The sequence below is a fragment of the Capsicum annuum genome, chromosome 3 (genome assembly GCF_002878395.1).
Source record: "Capsicum annuum cultivar UCD-10X-F1 chromosome 3, UCD10Xv1.1, whole genome shotgun sequence".
In the NCBI taxonomy this organism is placed as follows: domain Eukaryota; kingdom Viridiplantae; phylum Streptophyta; class Magnoliopsida; order Solanales; family Solanaceae; genus Capsicum; species Capsicum annuum.
Genome location: NC_061113.1, coordinates 251158803 through 251175184, shown reverse-complemented (window position 1 = coordinate 251175184; position 16382 = coordinate 251158803).

Below are 16382 nucleotides of genomic sequence, written 5' to 3'. Positions count from 1 at the left end.
TGGATTGTCTTTTGAACGCTTCTTGCTACTTGTTCCTTTCTTCTTTTTGAAAAATTTGCCGAAGTTCTTGGTTATGAAGGCAACTTATTCCTTATCAAGTTCAAATTCATCATCACTATTGAAAGCCTTCAATGCCAAGATTTTCTCAGGAACCGCTAGTTCTTTGATTCCATCAACTTTTATTTCATAAGTTCTCAAATTTGCAACCAGTTTATCCAAGGTCATGCCTGCAAGATCCTTATTAGCCTCCCTAATTATAGTTACCTTAACATTTTACTTTGTTTTTGGCAGTACCCTTAGTACCTTTTCAACTTGTTCCTCCCCAGTGATGACTTTGCCCAAGAAAGTCAGCTCATTTGTTAAGGTTGTAAGAATTGTCATCATCTCATACAGGAATTCATTTTCCTTCATATTGAATGCCTCATACTTAGTAAAGAGAAGGGAAATTCTGAATTTCCTTACTTGAGAGGTACCCTCATGTGCATTTACCAATACATACCAAATTTTCTTAGCAGTGGTGCAAGTTGACACTTTGTTGTATTTAACAGGTCCTAATCCACATAATGGGATGTTCTTAGCTTTTACATTTTTCTTTAGAGCCACCAATTCATCAACAGTAAATTCACTCCTTACCTTTTTGACTTGTTCACCATCAACCATCCTCATTGGAATGGTAGGACCATCAGTAATCTTGTCCCACAATTCATAGTCTTCACTTTGGATGAACATCTCCATCCTTGCTTTCCACCAGATAAAGTGAGAGTCATCAAAGAGTGGAGGTCTAGTCATTGACTGACCTTCACTATGACTATTAGAAGGTGCAGAATTCACCATTGTGATCTTTTCTTAGGTGCTACCATTTTTTAAGACAATCCATCTCTGATACCACTTGTTAGAGTATGTGCCCTATTAATTTTAATATTTTGCTCTACTTAGTTGCCTATCTGTGGAACATGTAAGCTAACGTGGTTCACTGAAGTAAAACTTGAACACAGTATATTTACGTGGAAAACACCCGGCTCAAGAAAGGTGTAAAAAATCACGACTTGTACCTCTACAGGATTTAACCCCAACTTCACTATAACTCTTGAGCCTCAACAATCAATAAATTACAAGACTTCTTATAAACTTGGAATTAAAACTTCTAACTCCTACTTCTACAAAACACTAATCTTTTCAAGATAAGTGTTTCCAAGTCTTCGAGTTCCCCAACTTGAAGATGTTAATCCTAACTCAGTTTATATTTCACTGCGATGAGATTACAACTCAATATGACTCAATGACCAACCTATTACACAAAGTCTATGACTCTAAGTAAAGGAACAGGTTGCTCCACTAGCTTCTTCAAGTTGTAGAACTGATTTACTGATTGTTGACTCTCTTTTTCAGTGCATCAACGAAACTCTTGAATGTCATTTGTTGTATTTAAGCCAACTCCTGATGGAGTCCTTTAGTTGATGTACTTTTCTATCTTCAATAGGACTCCCAGGTATTTTTCACTCCCTCTTTGCTGTCGTCTCTCTCTCCTTGCTTGAATATGACTCTTCTTTTCTATCTTATGGTCTTTACAGGACTTCTTGATCAACTCTAATTCTAGATGCAAAAATTATCCTCTCATTTGCATCTACTTCAGCTGATGTGATAAGTGTTGAGAGCATATTACTTATCCACTCCTATTTTTATGCAGTATCATCTTATCAGTAGTCTTGCCTGTAACTTGTTCACTTGTGTGGAATTGCTTGTACAACATGTTTCATTCATATGTCCATCATCAAAACTTCACATTCCCTAACAGGGGCTGATTATTATTTTTATGGTAGATTCTCGTGTTGTCGTACTATTTTCAGTGTGTTCCTCTTCTTTATATCTGAATTTGCTATACTTGAGCTGAGGATCTTTCAGAAACAACCTCTCTACCTCCACTAAGTAGTGGTAAGGTCTGCGTACATTTTACCTCTCCAGACTTCACTTATAAAATTTTACTGAGTATATTATTGACGTTGGGTTGATGAGTATTTGGTCTAAAAATGAATCCTAAAAAATAGGATGTATAAACTTTTGTTAAAAACTTAATTTTTTGCTAAATTTTCTTATCGATGCTTTATAGGTACTGTTAAACGGTCACAATTTTTTGGTCCAAAAATGATCATAAATGTACAAAGACTATACTAACTTTTTTCCTTTAAAAAAAGTAAATCTTTACTACTTTTTAAATTTAAAAAGTCAAAAGCAGTTAAAATTTATGTTGGGTAAGTTATGACTATCACTAAATGAGGAAGAGATTTATTTAATTAACTTTTAAATGAGGGATCCACCTAACTTCACTTTTTACTCATTCTCATTGTTCTCTTTTCGTCCTTCTCCCTCAATCTTTTTTTTAATCTTTTTTTTCCCATCAAATTTTAAAACTAATTTTGCTATATATTAATCATAATTCTTTAAAATTTTTATTTTTGGATAAAGTTCATCAATGATTTACTAATTTTGAACTTATCACATAAATTTATTTATTTATTATTATTTAAAAGTCATTTAATTCTAAAGTTTATCACAAAAGTGCTTTTCTTAAAACATTAACTAGAGTCAACAAATATGAAAAATATAATTGTTATAATGTTTCAATAGTTATCATGTCTAAAGTGTTTTGAGTTTTGATTATCATTGTTGAAATATTTTCAAATTAAACTTAAAAATTATCTGAATATAATTTAAATTTACCGAAATATAATATATATTAAAAAATTTTAATTAGAGAACATATTTATAATGAATATAAGTAATGATTCACAAGTTATCAAATTAGTGTAACATAGAGGTACAAGACTACAACATTGATTCATCTTGATAACTTTAGTTGTTGTTGAGTATGGTAGACACATGTGAACTTTATGATTTGCATGATTCCTATAAGAGTAAATACATAAAGACTCCCCCCGTCTTGTTCGACTTTTTCAAAAAGATACCTAAACTATACTTTCGACTTATTACCCCACGAATCTTACCTAAACTGTTGTAAATGCACCATATTGACTAAAAATTTGACTCTGCATGTAGACACGCACCTGAAGCATGAAAAAAATATTGAACCAACAAATTAAAATGTGCCACGTGTAATAAAAAGGACCCACTTTTTTAATTTTGTATTTTAATTTTTTTCTTCATTTTCCATCTTTTTCATTTGTTTCTTCTTCTTCTTCTCCATTAATGGTGTTTTTCTTTATTTTCCATCTTTTTCATTTGTTTCTTCTTCTTCTTCTCCCTTTTTCTAATTCTTCTCCATGAATTGTGTCACTCGATTTTCTTCCCTATTTCTTCTCCTTCCGATTTCTTCTTCTTCCCTATTTCTTCTCCTTAAACTTTCACTAAATTCCAATTTTTGTGTGTGTAGTACTTATTATTTGACTAAGACTAAGAAATATTATTTCGAATAGTGACGAGTAATATGGACAGAAAACAATAATTATCTATAACGGTGCACTCAAGAGTCATTTCTTGTACATATATTTGTGTTCTAAAAAGTAAGAAAGAGTTGTGATGAGTATTCTATGTGTGCATAGTGTATTGTTGAACGATGATGAAGACAACAATGGAGGAGAAGAAAAAAAATTAGAGTTAATAAAATAAGAAAAATATAAATAAATATTTAACACGTGGCAAACTGTAATTGGTGCGTGATTACACTCTCTATCTTGTGACTGAAATTTAGCAAAAAGTGGTGTATTTGCAACGATTTAATAAGATTCACGGGGTAGTAGGTCTAAAGTATAGTTTGGGTGTCTTTTTGAAAAACTCGGACAAGATCAGGGGGGTCTTTATGTATTTTTTCTTCCTATAATGTGTCAATATCTATCATAACTATAATGATTTGAATTTTGACTATCGTTATTGAAATATATCAAATTATTTTTAAAATTTATTTAAATATATTCTTTAAATATAATATTACTTAATTAAAGGTCATATTAATAACAAATATTAGTTATAATTTACAAATTATAAAATTAACGTAACATACGGATGTATGACGACAATATTAATGCTTGACTCTCTTAAGTTGCTGTTGTCCAGGATCAAAATATATGAACTATATAATTTTTTCAATATGCCGAAGTCTAGTGTATTTAAAGTGTTTTGAATTTTGACTGCCGATATTGCAATATTTTTAAATTATATTTAAAAATTATTTAAATAGAATTTAAATTTATTTAAATATAATTAATATTTAATAAAATTGCTTAATTAAAGGACATATTAATAAAAAATATCAGTAATAGTTCACAAATTATCAAATCAACGTAACATGGAGGTCTGAGACTACAAGATTAATTCGTCTTGATAGGTTGACTTGTTTAATTAACTAGGGTCAACACATGTGAACTATATAATTTTTTAGAATTCTATAATGTGTGGATGTCTATCATGTTTTACATGTGTTTGGAATTTTGACTACTGTTATTATTCAAATTATTTAAATATATAGTTTAAATTTATTGCAAGCTGGTTCGGACATCACAATTATAAAAAAAATTTGTTTAAACATAATAATTAATAACTAGAGGTCATATTAATAAAAAATATAAATAATAACTCGCAAGTTATGAAATCAGTGTAACATGAGAGCATAAGCCTACGGCATTAGCGGACGACTTTCTAAGATTAATGTTAACTAGATCGACATACGTGAACTATATGAATTTTATGATTTCTATAATATGTTGATGTCCACCATGTCTAAAGTAAGACTAGTAGTTGATAGTAGCTAACCCTTATAAATGATGCTAAAATGGTATTTAAGGTACATATATTATTTATTAACCCTAATAAATGATGCTAAAATGGTATTTAAGGTACATATATTATTTATTAAAAATATATTAATAAATAAATATATATATATTTGTTACTAATATTATAAAAATAATTTATATATATTTTTGCTAACTTTTCATGACCAACACAATTTAATTAAATTTAATTCAAAAGAAAAAAAAAATATAAGTCTATAACCTTATTCAACAATAAAATTCTACTTTAATTCAATAATTAAAATAGTAGTGCAGCTAATCAGTTATGCTGAATGAATAAAATAAGCAAATAAAAAATAAAAATACGAGAAATAACATAAAATTACAAGAAGTAAAGATTGAGAAATAAAAAGAAAGAAAATAGAACATAAATAATGTAAAATAAAAAAATTAAGATTAAAAAGTAAAAATTATATTTGAAAACATTTAAATACATAATTTAAATTTTTTTGGACATAATAATTAATAAAATTACTTAATTAGAGATCATATTAACAAAATATATGTGTAATTTTACAATACATATTTAAATAAATTTTTAAATATAATTAGAAAGTCGAATTAATATTAACCAAAGGAGAGAATGGTCAAATACCCCCAACCTATAGTCGAAATACCAACTACACACTCAACCTTTCAATTAGACCTATTACCCCCCTGGTCTATTTTTTCCTATATTTATTACCCCCTAAATGCTGAGCTGGCAAGGAAGGTGAGAACACCCCCTCTAGGCGCGTTGTTTTAGTCCCAGCACATCCAAAATTAAAATTTCAGTCTTCCACGTGTATTATACACGTCATTTATTGTTTATTTAATGAAATAAATATGGAAAATTACTCTATCTCTTCCAACGGTCATCTTCTTCCTCTTTATATGACCCATGTCTTTCTCCACCATTTTCCTTTATGTTCCAACATTTTTTTTCTTTCTTTTCTCTTTCTTTAATTTACTTTTTAGCTTTTAATCCGAATTTGTACTTTGATTCTTGAATTTTGTTTTGTAATTTGGTTCAACTATTGATTTAGGGTTTTAATTTGATGAACGATTTTATTGGAATTCATGAATGACAAATTCGAAATTGAATAAGCTTTGTATGGATGAATCAGATCCAATGGTCAATGTTGTTATGAGATGCAAACATGGTATTTTGGTTGACTTGCAAACTTCATGGTCGAAGTCAAATCGGGAAAGAAGATTTTGGTCTTGCCCCTACTATGGTGTATGTAATTTGCATTATATTTTGCTGTCAATTTATATTCAAATTATGATAATGTCCTGATTTTTTTTAAAAAAATTCAGTCTCAAAATGTAATTTTTTTTCTATGCAGGGACAAAGAAAAAATGGATCCAAGATCAAATTTTATCATTCCAAAATTGATGAACAAAATCAATGAGTTGGAAGAAGACTTATGGCTTAAAGAGGCCCAAATTGATAACTTGATGCGGGAGAAGAAGCTCAATGAAAGATGGAGACGGTGAAGGTTGAATAGGAAGATATTTTTATGTATTTGATTTATGTTGCTGCTATGTTCATCAGCAACAAATGAACTAAAAGTAGTTGCTAGATATGGTCGACTATGGTGTAAATTTTTTGTACCTCTCTAATATATCAGACTATGTTCTATTATGGTGTTTTTTGCGTAGTCTTACTTCAGATGTTTGTTGTGTTGCTGCTATGTTATTGTTTGCACTTGTGCTGCTGGTATGTTAATGTTTGCACATTCAAAATTGTGTTGTGTTCCTGCTACGTTGTTGTTTACACTTACAAAATTGTGTCGTGTATTGTTGCTATGTTATTGTTTACACTTGCAGTGTCTTGTCTTGTTGCTATGTTATTGTTTACAATTGCAAATTTGTGTATTGTTAAGCAAAACCCTGTGCTGCTACTATGTGTTTACACTGAAATTGTGTAATGACAATGTTGTGTTGCCATTATATCAACTTTACAACCATTTAACACAACAATAATGGGTAATGACAACATTCATCAACAAAACATTCCAACTTCACACAACATCATCATTCGTGTCAACCATTAGGCACAAATAATCATTCATACCAACCATTAGGCAACATTCATCAACAAAATATATATACAGCGCTTTAATTGTTTTCCAACACCAAAATAAAATTATTTTCATGTCAACTGATCTAACTTAAAACAGTGCTTAAAATAATCAACATCACTACAATTTCCAGGTCATCTTGGACTTTGAAGAAGTATTTTTTTGACTTGGATTATTTGAACTGCTTCCCACATTTTTTTTTCTTTTCTTCTCTTTAATCTCTTGTAGTTTTTTTGTTGATATTGTTGCTTTGCCATTCCATTTCAGCTTACTGGTAGAAGTTGGTGTATAACCAATGTTACCAGTTATATCAACTGATCTTGTTACCCTTGCTTGATCAATAGAGCAAATCTTACTGCTAGGCATGCCAGGCTACAGTGAAGGAAAAAATTTATTCAAAGACTCATATGTACATAAGATACAACACATCTAGATACTTATATTTAAGACTTTAAATGCATTTTCAGCTTGGAACACACTCATTCCCATTACTTTTGATCTTTTCCTCCCACTAAAATGTAAGAACCCACTATGGTACCATCTTAGAGTTATCAAAGTAAAACCATTCATGTCTTACCTGACGACAATAAAGAATCAAATAAGACATTGTAGTATAGCAGAAATATTTTGCAAAAATAAAAATAAAATTCATGAACATGCTACATAATTCAACACCAAAATAACAAGATATTAACATGGTCGTGCTATTAAATACCATTGATTTTAAATTTTGTCATGTTAACAACAAATCGGAGAAAAGTCCTAATTTCTAATAAACCAACTTAAACAATCAACAAAAATCATAATTTTGGGGTCTAGCATAAAACCCTAATTAATTTTAACTCATTTTTGGGGAAAATCACTCAAACTAACAACATATTAACACGCAGGTCCTATTAAACACAACTGAAATTTTAAGTTTTCATATTAGGAGAAAAGCCCTAATTTCGAATAAACCCACTTAAACACTCAACAAATCATGTACTTATGAACGGATTATGCTATTAATCGAACACTTAGACAACGTCATAACAGAAAGTCCGTTAATTTCACTCAATTAATTTGTAAAATTAGAGATTAACTAAAAATCCTAATTCAATTTTTTCAATTTAGGAAAAAAAAAAACACCTTGATACAGCAACAAGATGATTGTTTGAAAATCCACAACCAAAATGTTTTGATTAGAACAAAAATCACCCAAAAAACTAATGAAATCGCGGTTTAGAAAGTAGAGAATAGAGGAGAGAGGAGGATGAAAGGTTTAGAGAGAAGAGAGAGGAGAGAGGAAATGAAATTGAAAAAATAAAAGAGATATTTTATTTTGTTTAGGCGTGGGCTAGGCGGGCCAGGCGCGTGAAATGCACGAAAGTCTTTTTACTTGGTTTATGTTGCCAGATCAGCATTTAAGGGGTAATAAATATAGGAAAAAAATAGATCAGGGGGATAATAGGTCTAATTGAAAGGTTGAGTGTGTAATTGAGATTTCGACTATAGGTTGGGAGTATTTGATCATTTTCTCTTAACCAAAGTCATTTGATCTTACAAATTGTCATAAGTTATTTCATATTTTTGAATTTCTTCACTGAGCACTAAAAGAAAAAAAAGGTATTTCTCCAATTATTTTTGTAAGAATTCGTTAAAGTGAACAAGAAAAATGCTCAATTTCATGTATTAAGAAGACACCGTGTATTGAAAATAATTACTATAATGTAATAAAGTAAGAAAGAACAAAGAAGAAGAAGAGTATAGCGAGAAGAGAGAGTAACTCTTATTTCTCTTGAGGGATGAGAGATCATCACATTATCAATACAATAAACAAAATCCCTCTATTTATAGGGAAAATTTACTCCTAGTCTGAGTAAAAGATAGATGCTTCAAATCCTAATAGATATCAAAGTAGATCTTGATAGATATTCACTATAATGTAAATACATTTATAACACTCCCCGTTGAATGTCTAATTGGTAGATAATGTGCCTCGTTAAAACCTTACTAGAAAAAAAACTAGTAGAAAAAAAATCTAGTGAAGGAAAACTTCGACTGCCTCATTAAAAACCTTACAAGGAAAACCCAGTGGGACAAAACCTCGTAAGAAAAAAAGAGTACAATGCGTATTAACTTCCCCTAATGAGAACATCCTTGAACATTTGCATCTCGATCTTATGCAGCATCTTCTTGAAAGTTGCAATTGGAGAAGATTTGGTGAATAAATCAGTCACATTGTCAGTTGAACGAATCTATTGCACTTTAATATCATCATTCTTTTGTAGCTCATGTATGTAGAAAAGCTTTGGCAAAATGTGTTTCGTTCTATCTTCATTTATGAATCCTCCCTTAAGATGTGCTATGTATGCTGAATTATCTCTGTATAAAATTGTGGGTAGATTGTCATATTTCACACCACATTTTTCTCGAATGAGATGTATCATGGACCTCAACCATACATATTCTCGACTTGCTTCATGAAACGCTATTATCTCAGCATGATTCGATGAAGTGGCTACGATAGACTGCTTTGTATATCTCCAAGATATGATAGTACCACCACATATGAACACATAGCCTATTTGAGACTGGGCTTTATGAGGGTCAGATAAGTACCCAACATCAGCATGACCAATAAGATCGGGACTGCAATCTTTAGAATAAAACAAGCTCATGTATTTTATCCCATTTTGATGTCTCATAGTAGGAGAAGAAATACACCTTGCTAACAAATTGACTGAAAAGGCTATAGGCCTTGTAGTATTTGTAAGGTACATGAGTGCATCAATTGCACTAAGATATGGTACTTCATAACCAATCCAATTCGATATATTTCGAATTTCAGCAAATAATCTATTGCTTTGAAAACTTTCCAAGAGTTCCAATGATGTTCAAGCAATAAGCTTATACAATATAAGAATTATAAATAAGTTTTCCAGAAACTTTTATATGTTTCAAGCAGTTTGAATCCTTAAAAGTTTTCACGTAAGTTTTGTCAAGTGACAATATTCAACATTTCATGAGTGACATCTTCAAGTGTCTAGACTGAAAATCAAATAAGTTTTACACTTACCAAAATGCATCCTTTCGTGTCACTTGATAAATGTTTCTACTTAGCATGCTTAAATAAACGTAGAATTCAGATCCTCATAATCTTTCACAATATTATGCCAACATTGTGTCAAAGATATTGATGATATATCATTTTGTATCGGTTTACAATGTGACATAACATTTGAGATCTCATCACTTCATTATTTTCAGGTACGTGAACCTCTCATAAGTTTTCATGAAGTGGTATGTCGTAGGCTCTTCAAGAGCTCATTGTCTTCTTATTATGATTATTTGCTCCTTATTTTTCAAGGACTATTTTATTTGGAGCCGATCAGTCTACCACGCTTTACGCATGCATAGACTTTGTCCTTTAGGAACACAAAATAAGAGCATTTGCGCTTAATATGAGATGTTTTCAGCATTTGACTTGAATTATCTTTTGGATGAGGATATGGTGATAATTTCTAACATATTTCATAGCGCTTATAATCTCCCCCTTATGTTAGAAAAACTAACATACATCCTCTACTTCTTTGAGGAATCCATCGTTGTGCATTATGGTATATTCATTAATCGTATACTGCACATCAAAATTATTAGATGAAATAATTGGTTCCCGACCTTGAACCAATTGAGAGGAAAGAAATAATCATAATTTATTGATCTAATGCATATCAATGCTATTGCAATATATAATATTTCAGAACAATACATTAAGTTTTGTTCTCATTAACAATGGTTTAGATATTTATCGAAGACATTCAATGCTAAACCATCATCATCAAGATGATTTGTCTTGATTACACAATCCAAAAATTATGCTCAATTTATATTGAACAAGTAACTTTATGAATGTCAAACATTGGTTGACCATGAATGTACATGTGATCATCTTATTGATGTATTTTTCAACATATCACATGATAGGTGAACGGGCCTTTATTCACCTTTTATAATTTTCAGATTTGAAGGGATCCAATCCCAATATTAGTTGGTCCAACCAACTTGTCATGAGAACAAACGATATAAACTATTCTTGAAGAATCTTCTAGTTCTTCAATACAAGCACATCTTCGAGATGTCACAATCGTTCATATCAATTTATAAACTTTTATTCTAGTAAACTCCAAGTTTACCATGACATGTACCTTTTCTTTAGTAAATTTCAGATTTACTATTACATGAATAAATTTCAGATTTACTACTTCAGAAGTAGCTTTCAAAATTATTCAACCTCTTTCGGAGGTGAATTGTGATCAAGTGCACATTTGCATTAATAAGTTTCTCATTCCCCAGGAATGAAATATAATCGTGCCTTAAGTCTATCAAATTATGATAGCTTATAGCTTCTTTCAAGATTTTGCTACTTCAGAAGCAAATTGAGGCATACATATAATCTAAAGAATTTTACTCTAGCATATCTTATAATCATATAAGCGTGTGAAAACATCATCACTTTTGATGATCATTATCATATTGTCCCTCCACGCGTATATTCGTGCATTCAATCACTTGTCTTCTTTCAGACATATTATGCACTGCTACCACATACACCTCAAGAATGAAGTAAGTTGTCATATTTCAACCTTATCATATATTGCTACCACATTCACTTCATGGAATGGAGCATATTCAATGGGTCGAATTTCATGACTTTTCATCAAATACCCATTATTTTGCCTTAACCATCATAATATATCAATATAGTGCATTGAGATTCAAACTCAACGTCTTATCCATATAAAGGCGTCTTAGGCATAAATCGATGGGACTTGAACCCAACATATTATCATCTCTTTTGATAATATTGTTCTTGAGAAATAAATTCAAAATATAAATGGTTCCAAATCAATTATTTTTCCTCAAATCCAACAATAATTATATTATTAGTAGCAAAAGACAGATAATATAAGGAATTACTAACCTTGAAATTACCTTTAGATTTATAATCTCACCTTATTTGGCAGAATCTCGTGTTGATAATCTAAATTAGTTAGAGACTCGAAAACTTGTGTAGCCACGTACGAACAGATCTCAATTGGTAAGAGACTTCGTGCTGATAACGTGTTATAAAGTAAGAAAAAACAAAGAAGAAGAGTATAGAGAGAAGAGAGAGTAATTCTTATTTCTCTTGAGGGATGAGAGATATCAGATTGTCAATACAATGAACAAAACCCCTCTATTTATAGGGAAAATTTACTCCTAGTCTGAGTAAAATAGATGAAAAATTTACTCCTAGTCTGAGTAAAAGACAGATGCTTCAAATCCTAATAGATATCAAAGTAGATCTTGATAGACATTCACTATAATGTAAATACATTTATAACATATAATAAATTATTGAGAAAAAATAAATTGAGAAAGGATAAAAATGTAATCAAAAAACCGATTTGTAGTGTGAGTAGACATTCAAATGTCGGTGTGGCATGTGCGGCCAAAAGGGCTTTGCCTTCAAGTTTTTAATTACACAAAAGGATCAAGTTTGCCCTAGAAATAGTTTAAAACACATTCCCTCCAAGTTCATCAATTCGATTAAATTTGTCCTCCTATTAATTAAAAAGCATTAATTTGCACCAAAACATTATTTATAGGTTATTAAAATTTGTAAGATAAGGATGTAACTTTACCGGGGGAGGGGGGAGAGGGGGAGGGGGGAAGATATCAAATCAAAGAAAATATGATATATTTATTTGGTTCAATTTGATTTTTGATTTTAGAAATCACTAAAAATTTGATTGGTATGATTTGATTTTCAACAAAAAAAAAAAAAAAAACAACTTAAAAAAAAAAAAAAAAGAAGAAACAGAGACTTATATAAATAACTTCAACCGGTAAATAAGTAACAAACTAATGTATATTACCCACTGGCACTGGCAATGTTTTATTGAGGAAACAATTGGAATATTTCTACAATAGACTTCCTCCATCCGCCTCATTTTGCTCTCATAAGTTTTATGGACTCTTATTTTACACACTCATCAGTTATTTTTTCAAATTTTCGTAATCCATTCATCTGAAGAAAAAGAAGATGGGACGAGTACGTGATTTGATAATTACATTCCTTAATTGTGTGATGCTACTGGCTTCTCTGATTACCATCGGGTTTTCAGTGTGGCTCAATTTTAACAACAGCGACAGAAAGTGTTGCAAAAGTCTTTGCTGATACTAGGAGTGTCTGCATTGCCAAAGTGCCGGGTAACGTTTATGGCATGGATATGTGCAATCTTGTTGTGGTTGCTCATTTTTGGAATGTTATGTTTCTCAGTGTTCACAGTTTTGGTCACGAATAGAAACGCGAGCAGAGCGTTATTTGGGAGAGGTGGAGATTACTGGCACTACTTGTTGAAGAAGCTTGTGGTGAATGAAGAGAACTGGAAGGGGATTAAGAGTTGTTTGGCTGATTACAGATATTGTCTACCTACTAACAAAGTGGTTGATTTTTTTCAAATATGGCCACTTTCAATTTCAGGTTCTTTATTGCTACTACTTTTTTGTTTACCCGTTATATCAACCTCCTTTCTCAATGAAACTACTAGGAGAGATCTAGATAACATGATGAATGCAATAAAGATGTATATAATTAGATGAAAACAACAACAATAACAAGAGAGGGTAGATTGTATTTAGACTTAATCCCTAAATCAAAGGTAGAGATTGTTTTAGATAGACCTCCGGGTTAAGAAAAACAAGTCCAAAGCAGTTTAGAACGAGAACAAGCAGAGGTTTTGAGCACCACAAAGCATTCTGGAAAGTAGGTATAGAAAAATAATATGATAATCTTACAGAAAGTTCAAATTAACAATAACATAAATCAGAGGACAAAAAACTGTGTTAGGATCGAGAATCCCGGATAATACGGAATTAAACAAAGTAATCGTTTGAAGACGATAATAATGATAAGTTGAGAAAATAAAGGAGGCACAAATTTAACGTGGTTCGGTCAACTTGACCTACGTCCACAACCAAAAGAGAAGCAACTTCACTAAACACCAACGGAACAAAAAAAGTACAAAGATACAAAAGAGAGTACAAAATTAGAGTAATTAAATACTCTAATAGCCCAAATACCCAAAAGAATAACCTCACAAAGATCACTCCAAAGAAGAGGTTCACTCAAAGTATTTCCGAACACAACTCTCTTACAAATACTCTCTACAAAGAAGAAAACAAACACAACTAAATCTTCTTCAAATATTGGTGTTCTTCTCTAAATGGTATGTTCCAAAGAGGTTGGAAATGCCTCTATTTATAGGCATAAAACAAACGTACGTTGATGTCATCAATGACATCAACACACTACTTTGCCAACCAAATTTGACAAGAAAATAAATTGCATTCAATGTTGGACTAGCCAACCAAATTTGACAAGAAACAAATTGCATGCAATGTTGGACTAGCCAACCAAATTTGACAAAGCCAACAAATGATCTTGCAAGTGCTTGGTAGCAACTTTGTTTGACCAAGTGTGAATCCAAGAAACAAACAAAAGGCCACATTACAAATCTCCACTTTGGCCTAAGTTTGTTTAATATAGTAAATTTGTTGCACCTACTTCACAAAGCCGCAAAGGGCTTTCAAAATTCCATGACGTCAGAATCAGATGAGTCTTCATCTGAAATTGAAACAGTAGCAACACCTGTAATAGTAGATCCCAACAGTGTGTACAGCGTCCCAGACTTGCGTACCTTCATAACCACAAAACCACCTCGAGAGACTTTAAGAATTCCACCTTCACCTATGTATTTGCATCCAAGAGATTCTAGAGTGCCCAAAGAGATGAGATTTTTCTTCAACTCAGGAACATATCTAACATTTCTGAGAGCTCTAACAATACCATCATGCATTTTAATTTGGAAGGTACCTGTTCCAACAATTTTGCAAGCAACATTATTGCCTACCAAGACAACTCCACCTTCAACAGGATCATATGTAGAAAATAAGTCCTTGTTAGGACACATATGAAATGAACAAGCCGAATCTAAAATCCACTCATTGTTAGAACAAGAAATATTTTCGGTTACTAAAAATATTGCTCCTTCAATCTCATCAACAGCAACACTTGCTTCGGTGGTGTCGGAATCTCCGTGCTCATTTTTCTTTACTTTTCCCTTGTTTTGCAACTTAGGACAATTAAAATTGATGTGGCCTTTTTTATGACAGTAATAACACACTAAATTACTAAATTTAAACTTTTCATTAGATCTACTCCTGACAAATAAATCGAACGCCTGATTTCCACTACCTTCCCCGGTAATATCTCTATCTATCTGATCTTTAGATTTCAGCATAAATTTGATTTTTCTATAAGAGATAGTTTCTTTCCCATAAAGTATAGTATCTCTAAAATTCTTAAAGGAATGGGGTAGGGAACATATTAGCAAAACAGCTTGATCTTCTTCCTCAACCTTGACATCTATATTACTTAAATCCATAAGAATGGAATCAAAGGCATCAAAATGTGACAGTATAGAAGTATTTTCATCCATACAAATTGTATAAAGCTTTTACTTCAAGTAGAGTCTAATCTCTACCGTCCTTTTCATATACAGGCTTTTCAACTTTTCCCACATGCCTTTGGCAGTGGTTTCCGAAGCTACTTCACGTAATACATCATCAGAGAGATTTAGTATAATACTAGATCTCGCTTTTTTATCAAGGCTATCAAACTCCTCGTCTGTCATTTTTTCTGAAATTTTCTCCTTTCCTTGCAGTGCCATATCTGAACCATCCTGAACTAGGATAGCTTCCATTTTCAACTGCCACCTACCAAAGTTTGCACTTCGGTAAAATTTCTCAACATAAATCTTTGTAATCATCATAGTGACTACTAAGACAAAATCAGGATTAACCTCGCTCTGATACCAATTTGTTAGGATCGAGAATCCCGGATAGTGTGGAATTAAACAAAGTAATCGTTTGAAGACGATAATAATGATAAGTTGAGAAAATAAAGAAGGCACAAATTTAACGTGGTTCGGTCAACTTGACCTACGTCCACAACCAAAAGAGAAGCAACTTCACTAAACACCAACGGAACAAAAAGAGTACAAAGATACAAAAGAGAATACAAAATTAGAGTAATTAAATACTCTAATAGTCAAATACCCGAAAGAATAACCTCACAAAGATCACTCCAAAGAAGAGGTTCACTCAAAGTATTTCCCAACACAACTCTCTTACAAATACTCTCTACAAAGAAGAAAACAAACACAACTAAATCTTCTTCAAATATTAGTATTCTTCTCTAAATGGTATGTTCCAAAGAGGGTGGAAATGCCTCTATTTATAGGCACAAAACAAACCTACGTTGATGTCATCAATGACATCAACACACTACTTTGCCAACCAAATTTGACAAGAAAACAAATTGCATGCAATGTTGGACTAGCCAACCAAATTTGACAAGAAACAAATTGCATGCAATGTTGGACTAGCCAACCAAATTTGACAAAGCCAACAAATGATCTTGCAA